Here is a 20,577-nt window from a genome sequence, read left to right as displayed (position 1 = left end):
GAGGGGCAGAGAGAGGGAGAGAGAGAATCCCAACTGGGCTCTGAGCTCTCAGTGCAGAGCCCAACATGGGGCTCCATCTCATGAACCATGAGATCCTGACGTGAGCTGAAACCAAGAACCAGATGCTTAACCAGTTGAAAGCCACCCAGGTGCTCCCCCCAACTCACCAGTGCTTTTGATATTGCCCTGGAGCCCACTTTCCTCTCTGCACTGCCTGCTTCTGTGGAACTGGGAGATCTCAGTTATCTACCAGTCTCCTGAGAAGAATGGCACCACAGGGGGAAGCAGAGTAGCTTCTTGGCATTTGAGGGAAGGTGAGGTGGAGGCCAGAGGAAGGAAGGAAGGAAGGAAGGAAGGAAGGAAGGAAGGAAGGAAGGAAGGAAGGAAAAGGCGGAGACATAGTTCTCACTGCCTGCTGTGTGCAAAGTCATCACTGGTATGTTGCTTTACAGGATAATGTATTTGAAGCTCAGACAACCCTGTGAGATGGGTATTGTAGGTAGGACCACCCCCACTTTACAGTTGAGAACACTGAAGCTCAGAGGGGTTAAGTGATTTACCTAAGGTCACAACGTTTAGTATGTGGCCACATCTTTCAGATTCCAAAACCCACGTTCCTTCCACCATGTACAAGGAAGTGATTGGCACAGAGTCAGGGAGCCATCTGAATATCCATCAAAATGTATTCAGCCTTCACTTGTTCTCGCCTGCCAGCTTTTGCCAACAATGTTCCCTCAGCCTTCCATCAACCCTCCAGCCATCTCTCAGGCTGAGTTCATCTCTTCCCTCCCTCTCAAAGCTTCCCTCACTCTCCCAAGCTAGAGTTAATCACCTTCTCTGTTGTGGTGGGTCTGTTGAGTAAGTCCCATGCTGGAGCATCTGTCTGTGTCTGCCTGATGGTATGGCTGCTGGGGCATGAGGGTGATGTTTAATGAGGCCAGGGCATTTTGATCCAGCCTGGCATCAGCTTGAGAAGACACAGGGAGGAGACAAAGTGTGGGGCACATGAGGCAAAGGAGAATTTTCTCCACTCCAAGGCAACAGACCCTGCCCTCCACTGGAGTTTGCTGTACTGGGGGTGGTGGTGGTGGTACTCACATCACATTCAGATTTCAGAAGGCCTTCTCCATCTTGCCGAGAAAGGGGGAATGCAAGAAACATTCAGGGGAGAATTGAGCTATAAGTTCTGAGCTCCTTCCCAAAGCAGAATATAGATCTGTTTCAGAAATAGTTGTTAGATGAATGAATGAATCACTTAATGATTCAATGTTGCTACTCTCAGGAGCCACACAGCTTGGTCCTGGGTCAAGGAGGCTGGGGGAAGATGACTGTAAATACCACTCTTGAGTCCCCCTGGTTTTACCCCAACCATGCAGGTGTACTGGCTGGGCACTGGCTGGTCTTCTGGGTTCTTCCCAGGCCTGAGCCTGGCATTTTGCTATCTCTTGGGTGCCTCTGGGGATGTGATAAAGCCAAGGCCCCACACCCCTGTCTCCCATCCTCCTCTTCTTTGCTGCATCGCTTGTGGTCCCACTCTCCACCTTGCCACTGGGATCATGCAGAGACCAGACCAGAGAGTGGCCCTGGGCCTCAGTCCTCTCAACCTAATGGCAGCAGCAGAGAGGCTCCCAAGCCTGGAGCACAAACCCATGGCTTCCCACAAACACCAGTTTATTCTAACTTGAACCCCAGGAACAAAATGTGCATGAGCAATGGTGCACAAATGTGGGTGGGCACATGTGTGCATGTCCAGGGTGGCTTCTCAGCCTCGGGATATCTAGTAGATACCAGGTTGTTCTTGGAGTTTGAAATTCAGTCCATCTGATCCCTTCACTGTATAGTTTATTTTGGTTAATAGTAGTCTTTATCTGAAAAGTGGGACATCAGAAATATGTGGGCAGACTTCATGACCACACAGGAGGAGAAATATCTGCTCATCGTGACCTCCTCCCCTCCACCACCACCCTGTGTTCTAGAACCTTCTCCCTATAGACAGCTCCTCTCCTTTCCTCACATGCTTTATTAGAAACAAAACAAGCATAAGATGCTCAATGTCATTCATCATCAGGGAAATACAAATCAAAACCACACTCAGATACCACCTCATGCCAGTCAGAGTGGCTAAAATGAACAAATCAGGAGACTATAGATGCTGGAAGGATGTGGAGAAATGGGAACCCTCTTGCACTGTTGGTGGGAATGCAAATTGGTGCAGCCACTCTGGAAAACAGTGTGGAGGTTCCTCACAAAATTAAAAATAGACCTACCCTATGACCCAGCAATAGCACTGCTAGGAATTTACCCAAGGGATACAGGAGTGCTGATGCATAGGGGCACTTTTACCCCAATGTTTATAGCAGCACTCTCAACAATAGCCAAATTATGGAAAGAGCCTAAATGTCCATCAACTGACAAATGGATAAAGAAGATGTGGTTTTTATATACAATGGAATACTACTTGGCAATGAGAAAGAATGAAATCTGGCCATTTGCAACAACGTGGATGGAACTGGAGGGTATTATGCTGAGTGAAAAAAGTCAGTCAGAGAAAGACAGATACTCTATGTTTTCACTCATATGTGGATCTTGAGAAACTTAACAGAAGACCATGGGGGAGGGGAAAGAAAAAAAAAGTTAGGGAGGGAGGCAAACCATAAGAGACTCTTGGATACTGAGAACAAACTGAGGGTTGATGGGAGGTGGGGGAGAGGAGAAAGTGGGTGATGGGCATTGAGGAGGGCACCTGTTGGGATGAGCACTGGGTGTTGTATGGAGACCAATTTGACAATATATTCTAAAAAAAATCTAGGAGACTATTTTGAAAGATAAAATTATATGCATTATAGCAAATTATTTATAATATGAAGGACTGCCCCCCCACCGCCACCAAAAAAAAAAAAAAGAAACAAAATAAGCAGAAAACATTGTTGATGACACAGAGATTTTTTTCATCGTCTGGGACACCCCCCCCCCCCACCTGTCCTTCCCTGCCGTGCCAGCATGTGGCTCAGCTACCACAGCAGGCCACACTCTCTGACACACCTTTGTACCTTTTGCTTCTTTTTTCTTGTAGCCTTGCAACAACCTTCTGATCATGGTATTATTATCCTACTTTGTGGGTGAGAAGACGAAGGCTCAGAGAAGTCCAGCGGGTTGTCTGCAGCACTCAGCCAGCACCCAGTAGGAGTGGGATGAGAACCTCTGTCTCCCGACCCACCCAAGTGTGTGCTCTCAACCAGTATTCTCTCTCAACCAGCAGACAACTCCGGGGCAAATGCAGTGTCTACATTTCCTCTGTGCCACAGAGCTGCCTGGGAGGAAGCCTGCTTCTCCCCCTCTGTCCACTCTCCACACTCCAGAAGCATTCAGCCTGAGCTGCTGAGTGTGGCAGGTGCTTATGAAATGGCTCTGACACCCCAGGAGCCCACAGAGGGGCCAGCCTGTGGGTGTCTAGGGAATCCAGAGCCTCCACATGACCCCCCACCTCCGGAAGGGCTCCTTCTGCCCCAGGACCACTGGCTCCCCCTCAGTGAATGGCCCCAGAACCCTGACTCCCAGCTGTCAGCACCAGCAATCCTCACTTAGGAGCTAAGCCCTGGCACTTCCCAGGACTGCACGGGGCCAAGATTCCCTTCCAGAGAAATACTTCATCTGTCTTCCAGCCTGGGGCCTGTCCCCTGTCCAGTGTCTTCATAATTCAGATTCCTGTAACTACGAAGAGGCTGGCACCCATGAGCAGGACTCTTTCCAGCTGAGTTCTATGAGACAGGTGATGCCTTTTCCATGAATACCAGGCTCTCTACTCCCTTTGGGCCTTACAGGATTAGAAGGATCCCCCCCACACACCAAATTCTGGTGGCCTCTGATCCAACCCAGATACTCCAGGAGTCATCTGTGAGGGAGCACTTGGCTTTCCATCCCTGGGGTAGGGTCAAAGACTTGGGGACAAGAGTCTGGACCTGGACAGAAAGAGAACAAAGGAACGTTGGCACAAATGAAGGAGCTGGGGATCCTACACTTATGGGGGCGTCTCATTTTAGACAGGGTTACTCTCTCAAATCAGTGCACGAGGGAAGACCGTGCACAGTCACGATCCCCTTGATGCCTCCTTCTGAAGCTACCACCACGTTGGAGATCTGTCAGACTCTCATTAATGTTGCCAGCAGATGGGACTTTGGCTAAGCGTGCACCCAGGTGACTGCCCCTAAACCAACATGATGTGATTCCACGGTGCTCTGCTAAGCATTTCCACGCCTGGCTGTGTCTCGTTGGGCAGAGCAGCAGGCCCCAGGGTGAACAACACTGAGAAGCTGGGAGCCCACTCCAGAGGCTTGAACCCCTGTGCACCTAGGCTACCTTCACGTCACTTTTCGGGAAGTTGCTCATTTTGAGGTGTTCCCTGTTGCTGTCTCCTCCCGACATCACCTCTGGAGACAGCCAGGCTTGGGGCCACTTTCTGGTACAGAACAATCAGGATTCTCCAGCACAGCCATAGTTTTAGGGCCTCTTCCCTCCCCACCCCTCCTGCACTGAGAGGTGTCACTTGGTAAGGGGGTAATAAATCCTTATACACTAGAGGCTGGTGTCTTTTTGCTGTTGAGGCGCGAGGGGTGAAAGGTGTGAGTCTCCAGTGTGACTGTAGCTGACAGAGCTACAGGCACACACCTGGGTGTGAGGTGGAGAGAAAGGCGGTGGGGGAAGGGGGTGATTTCGATGGTGGGACAAAGTAGGGCCAGAAGCTGATGAGGCCAGAAAGGCTTCCTCTGAAAGAGCCAAGGGCACCCCGGGGCTAAGGAAGCTGTCCTTTTAAAACAGCGAGGATCAGAGAGAGGGCACCAAATCGTGCCCAGGCTGCAATAATTAAAAAAGTCTTTCTTCAAACGACTGATGTTCCCTGAAAGTCCACAGGACGACGCAGGTGACTGATGTTTTGCAAATACCGATCCAGGTTTCCCCCCCCGCTCTCTGAAAGTAGGGCCTTCCCACAGAACCTTTCTAAGTCTGGCGGAAAGCAAAGAAGAGATGACAGGTTCGTAAAAGCAAAAACCCTCTTCGAATTTCTTCAGGTTAGGAAAAATTTTTACAGGCCTTTGGTAAAAGTGAGGTGGCACAACATGAACTTTTGAAAAGCAGGGATCCTTATACCAGCATTTACAAATTCATTATTTACTGGGAAGCCTGGGTGGCTCAGTCAGTCAAGCACCCAACTTAGGCTCTGGCCTGATCTCAGGGTTTGTGAGTTCGAGCCCCACATTGGGCCCTCTGCTGTCAGAACAGAGCCTGCTTTGGATCCTCTATTCCCCTCTCTCTGTCCCTCGCCTGCTCACTCTCTCTCAAAATAAATAAAGAAAAACTTTTAAAAAATTCATTATTTATTATAACAAAGGCAGTGCAGTGATTGTTATGAGAAAGCCAACAGCCCAAGAAACAGATGACCAAGAAAGTGAAAGTCCCCCATAAGCCCACTGTGCTGGAAATAAACACTGTTAACAGTTAGGGTATTTGTACCAGGTTTTAGTCAACCAATTACTTGTATAGCAAAGGCATGCGCAGGAGGGGAAGCACGTGTTTTAAGCTGCCTCTCAGCTGTCTCTACCTGGAGAGCACCTTGGCAGGGTTCTCAAAGGCAAAGCACCTCTGTCCACCTGGTGGCACCACCTGCATTTCCTGGGAGGAGGGACCCAGCTCCAGGCTGCCTTCTAGTTCAGTAGGAGCCATCTCAGCCCCGCCTCCTCCCCCAGGCACCTCTCCCTGCCGACTGGTACCGCATCTGGGTCCTTTCCCAGGACTCCTTGGGGGCAGGCAACCCCTCCATGGCACCCCAAGTCCTGCCCTGTCCTCAAGGCTCAAGGATGGTCAGATTCTCAACCCCACTCTTGCTCATAAATGTCTCTGTCTGCTGTTCTGTAGTAGAAAGTGGGCTGGATTGGAGGTGAGGGCTGGGTGGGGAGAACACTGGAGTTCCTTGAACCCTCATGCCATCTAGAGCACTTAAATGTGTATAAGTTTTTCGCCATGAAGGTAAATGACTCACGGTTACGTGGCTCATTGGCTGGAGAGGTGGCGCTGAAAGCCAGTCCTAGCTGTTGGAGAATCTGGAGACTTCGCATGGGGTCCTCCCTGGTGTTATGGGGTGCACAGCCATGGGGAAGCTGCTTCACCTCCCTGGACCAAGTGTCCCCATCTGTAAAGCAAGGAGGCCGGTGCTCAGCTGTGACCGTTCTTCGGAAGCACCTCAGAGGCTTTAACAGTCTGATGTGTGGGCTCCGCCTGGGGATTCTGACTGAATCCGTGTGGGCTGGGGTCTGAGTGTGTTGCCTTCTGTGGCTCCCCTGCAGCACCATGGGTCCTCGGGGCTAGACTGCCCTTCACGGGTATATGGGTATTGCTAACCCACATTTTATTCTCTCTCCCTGGCTCCCCAGACTCAAAGTACTCCTAAAAGGGTGTTAGACTCCAAAGGCTATGGGCTCACATCTCAGTTCTCTCACTTGGTGACCTCAGGCAGACTAGTTAACCTCTCTGTGCCTCGCCTTCTAGCCTGCAAAATGAGGAAGAAAATAGTGTGTGCCTCACAGGACCGTAGGGAGGATGAGATAATGTGTGCAAAGTGCCTCTCGGCAGGCCTGGCACTGTGGCTCAGTGGAATGACTTACTTCCATTCTCTCCGTAACTCTTAAGGTCTGAGGTCAAATGATCACCCTAAGTCTTGAATGTCCAAATAGACGGAAAGCAGGAAAAGGTCCCGAGGGAAGGCAGGAACACCTGGGGGAGATGAACCCATTCTTTAGCTGCTCAGGGAGTTGCTTCTGTGACCTTACTTGTCCCTGAGATGCCCAGACACAGGGCCCACTGTGTAACCAGGATATGGGCTACCCAGCCACCCAACCTTTGGCAGAAGCTGGAAGAGTTGCATCTTCAAGATCCAAAGAAGTCCCTTAGCATCTGAGCTCCTCATCGTGGCAGTGGGCACCTCCTCGATGTCTGCCCCCCAGCAAAGCTCTCCTGGCCACCCCCTTCCCCCACACCCTGCCCTTTTTTTCTCCCAAGGGTTGAGATGTGACTCAGTTTGTTGTGACTCTGCGGTTGAGCTTTCCAAGGTTTGTCTGGGGGGAGGCCTGGTTCTTTCTTCAGGACTCACCCTGTAAAATATCTCTGGACTCAGCTCTGCCTGTTGCAGAAGGATCTCTGCCTCGAGAGAGCGAGGGAGCCCCGGGCACTGGAACCAGACACACCTGCTCTCCCTCCTTTTGCTTTACCACTTGTCAGCTCTGTGATCTCAGGCTTGTGGTTTTGCCTCTCGAGAGGAGTTTGAACACGGGTTGGCTTGTTTGACTCCGTTCTCCTCCTGTTGTGTTTGATCATGGCGCACGGTGACTTTCTCATGACTGGGAAAAAGAGCTGAGGAGGCAAAGGGGTCAGGACTGGAGTTTAATTTCTGGGCCTCCCAGCCCGGGACCTTGGAAATAGCAGGGCACACAGAGTCTGCAAGCCTGACTGCAGGCCCGGACCAGTCACCAGCTGACTGCCACCTTGGGCAAATCAACAGCTTCTCGCCACCTCATTTACACAGCTGTGCTATAACGCAGTTAGTCTAAATCAGTCATTCCCAAAGTGAGCTAGTTGGTATACCAATTTTGCAAGCTGTTTCTCAAAAAAAAAAAAAAAAAAGTCTCAAAGGTCAAATAAGTTTGAGGTATACTGTAAACTCCACTCCCCAATTAGCACATCGTAATATATATACATCAATCTGTTAAAGGTGCCGAGAGAACCAGTAACACAGAGGCCAGTTTGGTTTTATTCAACTCACTTTTTTCTAAACTCTTTTGACCATAAAATTTTTCAATCCTATTAACATCCTAGAGCACTGGTGATGGGAGAAAACCACATGAGAAATGATGGTTTAATCCAGAGCTGGGCTTCTCAAACTTGAAAGTTCATTCAAAACACCTTGTTGATCTGCTGATTCTAACTCAGCAGTTCTGGTGGGGCTAGAAGCCAGCAAGCTCCCAGGTGATACTTACCACCGAGTGAGTCCCAGAGGGCAGATTCCCAAGGATTTTTCAGCTTCAATATTGGAAACAGTGCAGAAATGGAGACTCAGGCACCTAGGACTCATAGAAACCTAGGTTAGGGTCCTGGCCCCACCACTTCGTGGCAAGGTGACCTTGAACAAATCTCTCTACCAAACAGAGCATTCGTTTTCTCATCTGTGAAGTTTCAAATAGTATCATCCTCATAGGATTGTTTGATGATTAAATAAGTCTTCTCAAATAAAACATGTAGTGCCAGACCTAACCCATGATAGGAGCTCACTATACACTGGCCGTCGTTCATTAAATAGAGTCTGTGTGTCTGTCCTGCTCCCACTCGTAGGCTGCTACCACGTTCACTTGCAAGGCTGCTTGCTGCCCCCGGACCTCTTTCCTCCCAGCATGATGGAACTGCCATCTCTTTTTATGGAGCTTTACATGACCATTCTTCTCCAGCACATTCTAGTAACTTCTCCTGCTTCCAGGGCATCAGAGGAGCTGAGAGACAATGGTTCTCCTCTGGTGATCCCAGACAGATTGTGCCAGCAGCCCTAGGGTTGGCACAACCCACATTTTTCCTGGCCCTGTTGCAAGGGGTCCTCATTGATGGGTGAAGCGTGATCTCACCACATTATCCATGGGCCCTGCTGACTGTCTGGAGTTTGTATGTCACACGCGGAGACTGCGGGAGTATAACCTTATCATACTCACCATGGTGTCCCTTATAAGTGCTTTTACAACTGAATCATATTCAAACCTTCCTATAAAATGTTCACGTGTGTCAGCAAGGCCTGTGTTTGGGCTCTATTAAGCTCTCTTCTTGTGTGTAGACAGTGGATTAAGACTACATCACCCTGGGGGGCGCCTGGGTGGCTCAGTCGGTTGAGCGTCCGACTTCGGCTCAGGTCATGATCTCACGTCTCGTGAGTTCGAGCCCCGCGTCGGGCTCTGTGCTGACAGCTCGGAGCCTGGAGCCTGTTTCAGATTCTGTGTCTCCCTCTCTCTCTCTGACCCTCCCCCATTCATGCTCTGTCTCTCTCAGTCTCAAAAGTAAATAAACATTAAAAAAAAAAAAAAAAAAAAGACTACATCACCCTGGCTGCCCAGATCTTGCCCCATCTTGGAAGCTAAGGAAGGAAGAGGCAAGGAGGATCACCATTTTTGATCGCCTTTCAGTGTTCGGCTCTTGATGTATATCCTCATTTAAGCTTTGCAGCAACTCTGAATGGTTCTGTTTTTATCAGGCTCAGAGAGGCTAAGTAATTTGCCCAGAGACACACAGCTAGTAAGTAGGGGAGCCTAGTAAGTAGGGGAGCTGAGATTAGAGTTCAGGATATTTTGATTTTATTTCCGCTATGCTTTTTCTGCTCCCAGTCTTGATGGCAGAGGATGATAGCCTATAGCTTCCAAGTTTTACCTGTTATTGGAACACCTGGAAAGAAAATAAATCCTCTCTCAAGTTAAGTTATATATCCGGACCAATGTAACCATAGTGACAGTGCTGTACTATACAACCATGGAAGCTGCTGTTCTGAGCATGTGGGCAGAAGTAGGGACAGAGGAGAGAAGGTGAGTCCATGCCTAGGACAGGGTGACAGGCAAGATCCACTCTAGTGGGCCAGCTTATGAAATACCCTGTGTTAGGGACAGTAACTGGAAAGGATGGCATTTCAAAGGCAGATGAGAAGAGAAACTTCAACTTGAGCAGATCCAGACACTGTGTGGGTCATCTTCTGAACCTGGCACAGGTCAGGACAGCCAGCTACTCTGCCTGCAGTGGCCTTGGTCTTCTCTGGCAGTCTATCTCCTTGGAGGGTCCCAGGAGTGGGATAAATCACATCTTCATTCTCTACCTCTGGTTTAGACCTATGTCATCCCTCCGTCTGGTCACGGAGACTGGTGCATGCAGAGGTGTGTTGAGTTGCCCACACACAGTTGCACACATCTGGGAGCTTCTGGACTTCTGGATCCCTGCACTGCGTCACATACTTTATTTCTATGCCCTTTCATTTTTCCAGTGATGGAAGGGTGAGTGAACATATGACCTGTGTCACAGGCCCAGGTGAAAAACCGTTGAAACCAAGACTTTCTGGAATGTCCCTGGAGTTGCAGGGTAAACTAGATAAAGTGCAGGTTGTTTGTCAACCCTTCCTCCAGACTCCTGAAAATTGACTTGGAGAGCCTCTCTGACCTCCGCTGCCAATAGGTCCTCGAGAGGCACAAACACTATTCAAAGCTGACAGCTCCCAACCTGACAATTGTCCTCTACACCGTGCAAATGTGGTATGCCTAATTAATAACCTGGGATGCCCTGTCTGCTCCACACTCAAGGAGCTCAGAGCTGATTTTTAATTATCTTTCGGACTGTCGCCTTTTGGAGCTCTGGAAAGGAAGTGCTCACCCCAGCTGGGCCGGGGCCAGGCCTGTTGGAGAACAATGTCCTCCTCCGAGTCCATTCTGTTTATCTCTCAGCTGGCATGCCAGCCCTCAGACGGGACAGGACTGTGCTCCTGCAAACCAAGAAGGAGAGAGAGTCTGGTGCCTTGTCGGCACTTCTGTAGGCTGCAGAGCTGGCATGATTCAAGAAACCGACCTCTTTTTAAACTCTTAAAACTTTGCATCTGGGTAGGACTGCCTCACTGAACGAGACAGCTGAAATCTTCTATTGTTTTCTTAAATCAACACCTGTTTGTTTTTTCTTTAATGCATTGCCTCAGTCAAGCCTTGCAACCGTGCGAGGCAGCTACATTTGCTACCCCCATTTTACAGGAGAGGGGACTGAGGCTCAGAGAGGGTAAGCCCCCCTCTCCTGCCTGAGATTGCATAGTGGCAAGAAGAGAGTGCTGAGATTCAAACCCAGGCCGCCAGGCTCCTGAGCTTACCCTTTTGCAATGACCTCCTCCTCCATCCTTGGAATTGGGCATATGCTCAGTTCTGTGGACCTGGAAACGGGTATGAGGAAAACACCTCAAACACCAAGCATCTGGTTTATAACTTTGACCTACTCTATCCCAGCAGCCTGTATGCACCTGCTGAATGCTGCTGAATAATGGAAGGGCTGTGTGGGGTCAAAGTGCCATATTCTCCCCACCGCAGTGAGGGTGAGGTCCAGGGACTCAGTAGACAGAGACAGATGTGTGTTTCCGGGAGGGGGTGGCTAAGCTCCTGGGATTACAGGTTCCTGCATGTTCTGTAGCCAGTTCCACTGGATGTTTTAGGAAAGAGATGGCTCATTCTGTCTTCATCTGAAGTTAAGAATCTGGGATGCTGCAGAGAGGGAAGGGGTGAGACACGGGGCAGGATGGGAACAAGGAACTCTAGACAGAAGACCTTCCTGCCTTCTGCTGTTTATTGTTTTTCCACTTCCCTGATCCCAGGGTCTGCAACCCTTCCCCCTTACTTTTTCTTTGACCTTCCTCTCTGGCATGTTTGAAGCCACAAAGCTGACAAGCCAGAGTTTTAAAGTAGCCCTGGGCCAAGTGTGGTAGGTTGAATTGAGTACCCCCCCCGCCCCCCCACAAAGGATGTGTGCACATCCTAAGTCCTGGTACCTACGAATACAACCTTATTTGGAAATAGGGTCTTTGCAGGATTAATTAAGTTCCAGATTTCAGGAGTGGGCCCTAAATCCAATGATGGTATCCTTATGAAAGTGAGGAGAGGAAGATTTGAGACACAGAGACACACAGAGAGGAAGAGAGAGAGTGTGTCAACACCTATGAAGGTAGAGAGAGAGAAATTGGAGATGCGCCACCACATGCCAAGAGATGCCAGGAGTCAGCAGGAGCCAGAAGAGGCGAGGACGGATTCTCCTCTAGAGCCTTTGGAGGATATGTGGCCTGGCGATGACACCTTGATTTTGAACGTCTAGCCTCTAGAGCTGTGAGAGAATACATTTTTGTTGTTTTTAAGCCAGACTGTTCATGGCAATTTGTTATGGCTGCCCTAGGAAACTAACACACCAGGGCCAGACTTTCTGTCATCATCTGGGTCCCTGTGGGGGGCACCTGTAGAGCAGTGCCCACCCTCCGGGACAGAGATGTGCCAGCCGGGACTTTGAGTCTGACCATGGTGCCAGGCTCAGCCCACAGTCAGTTGTCTGGTTGCTGCAACTTCGAGGACAGGTACTGGGGTTAATGGCTGGAAAGTGGTGCCTGAAAAAGCTGACCACAGTCAGAGCTGCCCTGGGAAACATTGGGCTGTTTGGAAGGCAGATGTCTTTCCCACTTTCCCTCACCTCCCCCCGTCCCCAAACTAGGCACAGTCTGTACCCTGGCTGGGTGGGAGAGGATTGGGAAAAAGGTGGGTTAAATGGCTCCGTATAATACAGTAACAGATATGTGTGAAGGATCCTTGGAAGCTCTAAAGGAAAGAGGCTTGGGCCTTTCCTCTGAAGAGCTGACAGAGTCTGGAAGAGGAGAGAAGAAAAGAGAAGGAGAAGGAGATAGTTCTTTGACAAAACAGCAGCAGTGGGTGGAGCCGTGAGGACTGGAATGGCTGGCTGATGAGAGGTCCCTGGAGCAGGATTGGCCAAGGGAACAGCACAGTGGTGGTTTCTCCTCCATTTTCAGCTTTTCCTTCTCTTCTGCTCTGCCATCACCCCGTCCCTGATTTCTGCCAAACCGTAAAAGTCAGTTACGCCAGCTGTCTTGTGTCCTTGCTTCTTTGTGGAATGCAGGGAGAGAGATGCGCCATGTGTGGGGTGAAGCCACATGGAGAGCAGATGGCAGCTACAGGGGACAGACGTATGAGGCTGTTGATCAAGCATTCACTGGAAACAAGCTGGATTGAGAGAGACGTAACTGCAGAATTCCCAGGGATTGGGCAAGAGGGATGAAGGAGGGCCTAGAACTCTGACCACCAGTGGGATGGGAGAGATTGGCAGGTGCTCTGGACTTTGGAGGGAAAGGTGAGTTGGGAGACTCGGGGCTAGCCAGGAGGCAGCTCTTGGGGACCCAGGTTCCACTCAGTTCCTCTCTCCCACAGAGCTAGCAAGGAATGTAGCACACAATCAGTTCTCAATAAATCCCCAGTGACTATGTCCATATAGTATTTGGGTCCAATGAGAACCAAAATACTATATAATATGCACAGGGAGCTCCCAGGCTACAAAGCAAAGTCAGACTATGCATTGGGGATCTTACAGGGATGTGGCCTTCTGTTCAGTCCCACCTGGCTCTGTGGAATTTCTTTCTCTTTCTCTTCCCCTAAACAAATTCTCAGTAGTTATTCAGTTTGTAAACTTTGGTCCCCCCCGCCCCACTGAGATGATCATTCCCTACAATCTAGTTATTCAGTTTGTAAACTTTTTTCCCCCCAGATGATCGTTCCCTACAATCTAGTTATTCAGTTTGTAAACTTTGGTTTTTCCCCCAGATGATCATTCCCTACAATCTAGAATTCTCATCAAACAAGTCACGTTTTATTTCTTCTGTTCCTTTAAGGCAACTTCTATTACTTTCCACATCCTGGACTTGAGATTTCTTGCTTACCCTCTTCCTCTCTCAACAGCTTTATTGAGATATGATTTACCTACCACAAAATTCAGCTTTTTAAAGTGTACATTTCAGTGGTTTTCAGGCTATTTAGAATTGTGCAACCATCACCACTATATAAATCCAAAACATTTTCATTGGCCTAAAAGGAAAGCCCATACCCATTAACGGTCACTCCCCATCTCCCATTCCCTAAGCCCCCAGAAACCACTAACCCATTTTCTGTCGCTATGGATTTGCTTATTTGGGACATTTGACATAAGTTAATTCATCCACATTGTAATATGTACTGGTGCTTCCTTTTTTTTGTTAAATGAATAATAATCCATTGTGTGGATATACCACTTTTGTTTATCCATTCATTAGCTGATGGACATTTGGGTTGTTCTCACTCATTAACTACTGGGAATAATGCTGCTATGGACATGCATGGAAAAGTTTAAAAAAATTTTTTTAATGTTTATTTTATTTTTGAGAGAGAGAGAGAGAGAGTCAGAGCATGAGTGGGACAGAGGCAGAGAGAGAGGGAGACACAGAATCCAAAGCAGGCTCCAGGCTCTAAGCTGTCAGCACAAAGCCCCACACGGGGCTTGAACCCATGAACCACAAGATCATAACCTGAGCTGAAGTCAGATGCTTAACCGACTGAGCCACCCAGGTATCCCCATGTACAGAAAAGTTCTTATGTGGTCATACTTCTTTTTTTTCTTGCGGGTAGATGCCTAGGAGTGGAATTGCTGGGTCACATGGTAACTCGATGTTGCACATTTCAAGAAACTGCCACACTGTTTTCCAAAGTGGCTGCACCATTTTACATTCCTAAGAGCAGTGTAGGACAGTTCTGATTATCTCCACATCTTTATCAACACTTGTTATTGTCTGGCTTTTCCATCTGAGCTCCCAATCTCCTTTAAAAGTTCCTGTCCTCTTGTTTACTCCTCCTTTTTTTTGCCTTTTGACCAAAGGATTGTACACAAGCCAGTAGTTGAAAAATTTTCACCTGAAATCAATGTCAACATATCTAAACTTTCATTTATATGACTGTGATTCCTGTTTGCTCCAGCCATGCACAGACTCAGACTACTTCAGAACGGAGTTTCCCCCAACCCTGGTGGAAAAGAGAATGATACAGAACATGCTTCTTTTCTGGGATCCTAGAGAAGCTACATGTAGAAGATGGGTGTGTTCTCTGTTCCTTTAAGAAATTTTAAGGACAATCGCTGGTTATACAGTACTAACTAGTCCTCTCAGAGATTGCACAAAAATAGTATTACACAACATATTATGGTTCTGTCATTTCATTTGCCTTCTTACAGAAACCCAGGGGCAACCATTATGAGTCTGTCCATCTTCTGGATGAGGCTACTTGCCTAAGGAATGGTGGAGCAGAACCTCCAACTCAAGCTAGGTCGTGCTCTTCTCTTAACCTGCAGGCTGTTCCCAGGATCTCTCCATCTTGTCACCGACTTGTCGGGAACTTCAAAGGGACCCTTCCCTATACCAGACATTTCCTGCTTCTAAGTTGGACACCTGGTGTCTCAGCTCTTTGCGTGACTGGCTTGTGATTCCAGGGCTGCGTGGGGCTGTTTTGGCAACAACTGGGCTTCTGGATTTTGCTTTTGCTGTTTTCTTTTCCACTTCATTGTTTTCATAGGATGTCTGCCTTCCCAAAATAGCACCGGGGCATTCCAGGTAAACTCAACATCCGACCAAAATCCCCATTCAGCAGCAAGTCAGAGGAGATCTGGCTTGCCACTGTTTTCTTCCCTTCTTTTGATCACTGTGGCTCTGGAGGAGTAAGTCTGGGGCTCACTGTGGAGCCTGGACAGAGAAGGAAGTGGGGGGAGGGGAGGACGTGGTTGAGTTCTCTTGGAAGATGGCCAGCTGCCGCTCCAGCCTTCTGCCCCAACGCTAGAGGGAGGCCATGCTCCGGCCTCAGAAAATGTGAGGAGGAATGGAGGAAAGAATTGGGCAAGGTTGTGTGGTCTACATCGTTTTACACAGAGAAAGGAAACAACCAATGTGGACCCAGGTTTTTCTCTGATTCCTGGAGGCAGCATGGTCCAATGGAAGAACACTGGGTTTGGATTAAGACAGAGTTGAATCCTGGTTCTAGGGTTTACCGGTAGCTGTTAGGCATAGAGCAGCTGTAAGTTGCATTAGCAACTCCTTTACCACGCTGAGTCTCTAATTATCCCCATAATCGTGCCCACCCTGAGCAGTAAAGACTGATAGGTGCAAAGCCTCAATAGGTCCAGGCCTTTGGTAGGTTATTCAGTCAATGTAGATTAGTTCTTACCTACTTCCTAGAGCTCAGGAACATTTAAGGTCTCTTTTAGCAAATTTCAAGTATACAATACCATATTATTAACGACAGTCACCATGCTGCACATTAGATCCCCCCAATTTACCCATAACTAAAAAATTTACCAACCACTCCCATTTCATCCCTTCCCCCACCCCCCACCCCCAGCCCCAGTCTTCATTGCCTTTTGATGTAATTATTACCCAAGTATTGAGAAGGTCCTAGAGACCAGTTTTGAGAAGTGAAAAATAGCGCAGAATTTCATCAGACAGGCAGGGGCAGTGGCCTGCAACTTTGCTCACTCATTTATGCAGCCCTAATATAATTTCCTACGGGTATCCACTCCCTGCCTCCAGCACATCCTAAAAATGAAATCTAAAAATTGTTTATCTAAGTTTAAATAGCTGCAAAGGGTGTGATTTCTGGCATATTGTAAATATTGACATTTAAAACTAACTGTTACATCACACTTTTAAATTTATCTGATGAAATATGACATCCAGTGACTATAGCATCTGTGATTTCATACCCACTACAATCCAGTTTAAAATGTATGAAAAATCTGATTTAACATGCAAAATATCTACATACCTTTATCTCCTTGAACGTGTGTTACTATTCCTACTTCCTCTACAGACTTCTGTCCTGATTTATTTATTTTTTTATATTTATCTATTTTTGAGAGACAGAGTGAGACAGCATGAGCAGAGGAGGGGCAGAGAGAGAAGGAGACACAGAATCTGAAGCAGCTCCAAGCTCTGAGCTGTCAGCACAGAGCCCGATACGGGGCTCGAACCCATGAACCATAAGATCATGACCTGAGCTGAAGTCAGACACTTAACTGACTGAGCCACCCAGGCGCCCCTGATTTATTTTTAATGCTTCAAAGTATTTTATTGACTACATTGAAAGTGGAGAAAACCATTTTAGTGCTCAATTTTTCTCGTTGCTCCTATATGACTCTCCCTTAAGAGTATACATTCTTTGATGAAAGCAGGGGGAAAAAAGAACAAAACTGTTAAAGGAAGATTGTTATCACTCCCACCACCTGTGCAGGAGTGCAACAGACCCTGTGGGTGTGGACCACTCCAGGGAATTGTTCCTCATGTTGGGTCCCCCTTCTTTTGTAAAGTTGGGACAGTCTCAGTGTGTGAGTTCTCTTATTCCCAGGAAGCTCCATTTTAGGGAAGAGGGCCTATAGAAGTCAAGGGTCTGGAAAGTGGTGTCCTGATTACCATTTTTGCCTGATGACCCTCTGGAATGTCCTGTGTATCCCAGTTAGGGGACAGCTAAGTTCGAATTTGAAACTCAGCTTTGCCACTTATGGGGGTCAGGGAACCCTAAGCTAGTTATCAAGTCTGTGCTTCCCCAGAGGATTGTTAGACTAAAATGAGGCTAAAAGAAATGAGGCTACAAAGTAGGGTCTCAATAAATAACATCAGTTCTCAGGGGCCACTTTTTTTTTTCTTTTCTTTTTTACATTTAGAATAGATGAAATTAGGATATATATTATAATCTTGGTGTACATTTGACAGGGTGGGGTAGGGTTGCCCCCAAAATCTGTTATTAAATTAATGGTATGTCTTGCAATTAGTTATCACTTGGAATTAAAGATATGGGGCACCTTACATCTTTCCATCTTGTTCTCAGCCTGGCTTCTTTTGGGTTGTTTTACCTGGTAACATTCCAAGGGGCCTTATGGGCCCTAAGAGCCAATTCTACAGCAACAGTGTGTGATCCTTCCTGGAGACTTTGCCTAGGTTGTCACTATGACCCAGAGATCAACAGTCTGTAGGTTTTGTGGATATATTTTCTCTAGAACCACCAGTCCTAACTGTGGGACACTAAACTTCATATGATGTTTGTTTTTCCCTCCACAGCTTTGTGAATATTTCGTGCAATTTTCCTTGATCAGTTTGACAGATCATTGTCCAGAGGAGCTGTTGGCCTCATCAGATTTGGAAACATCACTGTGCATTCCTTATCATTTAAAAGAAACAAAGGTAGGGCCCCTCGGTGGCTCAGTCAGTGAAGCATGTGACTCTTGATCTCTGGGTTGTAAGTTTGAGCACCATGTTGGGTATAGAGATGACTTAAAAATAAAAAATCCTTGGAGCACTTGGGTGTCTCAGTCGATTAAGCATCGGACTCTTGATTTCGGCTCAGGTCATGATCTCACGGTTCACGGGCTCTGCACTGATGACTCGGAACCAGCTTGGGATTCTCTTTCCCTCTCACTCTGTCCCTCCCCTGCTCAGGCTCTCACTCTCTCAAAATAAATAAACTTAAAAAAAATCCTAAAAAAAATAAAAGAAAGTCCATTAAAAAGAGATCTTAACACTGGCCTCTGTGACAGATGACTGTAAGTTACCTCCAGAGAAGGTTTTGTCCTTGACTTTGTGGCTCCACTTTGAGTAGATCCCTACCTACTAGGGAGTACAGCATGAAACATCCTCTCCACTCACATACTAGGTGTTTGGCAAATGTTGTCGGATGAATGAATGAGTGAATGAATGAATGAATGAATGCCATGAAAATTCATTTAAATAAAAACATTTTATAATGGAAGCTTCCAAACACAGAAGTAAATAGCACAGTGCTTCCCAAACCCCACCCAGCCCTAGAAAGAGCCCAGAAATTCTCATTTTGAAGAAGCATTTCCAGTGCATTTGATGTGCTCAGTGGAACCACACTTTGAGAAATGCCGTCTAAATCAGTCAAAGCTTCTGTCTTCTTACGTCTCTTCTTTACCTCCTTGACCTCACCTCTTGCTGTGCCCACCTTGTATTCTGATCCAGTTGCTCTGAATTTATTTCGGATCCTTGAATATGTCCTGCTGTCTCTCAACCTCTCTCTCTCTTTAGATTATGCACTACTATTTTTCTTTTTCAGTGAAGTATAGTTGACACACAATGTTAGATTAGTTTCGGGTGCACAACAGTGATTTGACAGCTCTGTAACTTAGGCCACGCTCACCCCAAGTGTAGCTACCATCTGTCATCATACAACATTATTACAGTACCATTAACTGTAGTCCCTATGCTGTGCCTTTTGACCCTGTGACTTATTCATTCCATATCTGGAAGCCTATACTTCCCCTCTCCTTCACCCATTTTGCCCATCACCCCACCCCCTAACCACCAGTTTGTTCTCCGTATTTTGGGGTCCATTTCTGCTTTGTTTGTTCATTTTGTTATTTCAGTATCACATGTAAGTGAAACATGCTGTACCCTCTTTATCTGGTCTTTACATAGGCTTTAGTTCCGCCTGCATCACACCAAGTCTCCATCGTATGCCCTCACCCGCTTGACGTTTAATTAACTCTTATTCATGGTTTGGGTTCTAGTTTGGCATCACTTTTTCCCTGCTGCCTTCCCTAAACTTCGATTCCAGGTCAGGTGTCCCTCTACCTGCTCTCCCAGCGCCCCGCCCTTCTCTTCCATAACAACCATCATATTGCTTTGTCATTGCATCCTAATGACTGCTCTTACTCTCCAACCAGACTGTAGGCTCCCTGAAGAGTGGAAAACTCATCCATCTCATCTACTGCTATAGTCCCAGCACTCAGCATGAGCCTGGCACACGGCATGCATTCAGCAAGTAATCACCCAAACTGAAACTGAATTCAACTGAAAGTTTATTTCAACCACACAAATGAGGGGAATGATTTTAATAGTAATAAATACCCAAATTTTATTTGTGCGCAGTATAAAACCCTCAAGCGTTAGCAAGTACGTGCAAAATACCAGCCAAGTATAAACACTTGCTTGCTATGTATTCACTGTATTTTATGTCAGCTCTTATTGACAGATGTATCACAGTAATTCTCAAAGAATTAAGAAAAATGAGGAAAATAACCACCACTTACTTTGTTCTGTCCTCTTACTGAGAAAAGATAACCTTTATTCATGTTTTGTTCAGCTTGAGGAATGCCAGCCAAGTCTGGAGGGCACTCTTTTCTTCTTTATGCTTTCATTTGCTCCCAAGAGAACATATCATCTATTTCTGCACTGCCCAAGAGGGGAGTCACTGGCCACAAGCGGCTGTTAAGCACTTGAATTGTGGCTAGAGCAGATTGAGATGTGCCGTGAATATAAACTACACACTGGACTTAATATGAAAACAAGAATGTAAAGTATCCCATGAAGATTTTTAATATTGATTACAAGTTAAAATTGATAATATTTGGCTATATTAAGCTATATGAATTAATAAAACATATTATTAAAGCTAATTTCACCTGTTTATTCTTACTTTTTTAATGCGGTTACTAGAATATTTAGAACTACATATGTGACTTGCATTACGTTTCTACTGGAAAGCACTAATCAACATAGCCATTTAAACTCTGCCACAGTATTTTCATCTCTACAATGGGAATAGCAATCATACCTTCCTTACAGGAGTGTTATGAGGATAAAATGAGTTCACATCCGTAAGATACATGGAATAATACCTGGCATAGAACAAGTGCTTTGTAAATGTCCATGAAATCAATAAATAATGCTTACCAGATTTAGCATGTAAACCCCTTATATTAGCCTAGTTCCCTACAAAACAGAATTTGAGGCAAAACTCAGGGTCTAGTGTTTTGTTGGAGGATATAATCCCAGGGAAGGTGGACTGAGGAATACAAGAAATGAGACAGGGAAGGAAGGAAGGAAGTGCCAGGTGGTATATTGTATTGTGCACCTGGCCACATCTCGGAAATGTTGTGGGAGGGGGATGGTAAACAATGTATCTG

At 46.9% G+C, this 20,577-nt stretch overlaps 1 long non-coding RNA gene across 1 annotated transcript in view; it reads right to left on the bottom strand.

The window, feature by feature from the left end:
• The window catches only part of LOC147582325 (uncharacterized), a 59,978-nt gene extending 53,213 nt beyond the window's left edge, over nt 1-6,765 (bottom strand). The window contains exons 1-2 of the long non-coding RNA XR_015248694.1: nt 6,657-6,765; nt 6,035-6,184 (exon numbers count right to left, since the gene is read on the bottom strand). This is a non-coding gene — a long non-coding RNA (uncharacterized LOC147582325). The remainder of the gene's footprint in view (nt 1-6,034; nt 6,185-6,656) is intronic.
• Between the last annotated feature and the right edge of the window lie 13,812 nt (nt 6,766-20,577).

Source organism: Puma concolor, chromosome A3 (genome assembly GCF_028749965.1).
Source record: "Puma concolor isolate L17-30 chromosome A3, mPumCon1.1.hap2, whole genome shotgun sequence".
NCBI classification, from domain to species: Eukaryota; Metazoa; Chordata; class Mammalia; order Carnivora; family Felidae; genus Puma; species Puma concolor.
Note: the sequence above shows the minus strand (reverse complement) of the source record. Positions and strands in the feature narration are given on the sequence as shown.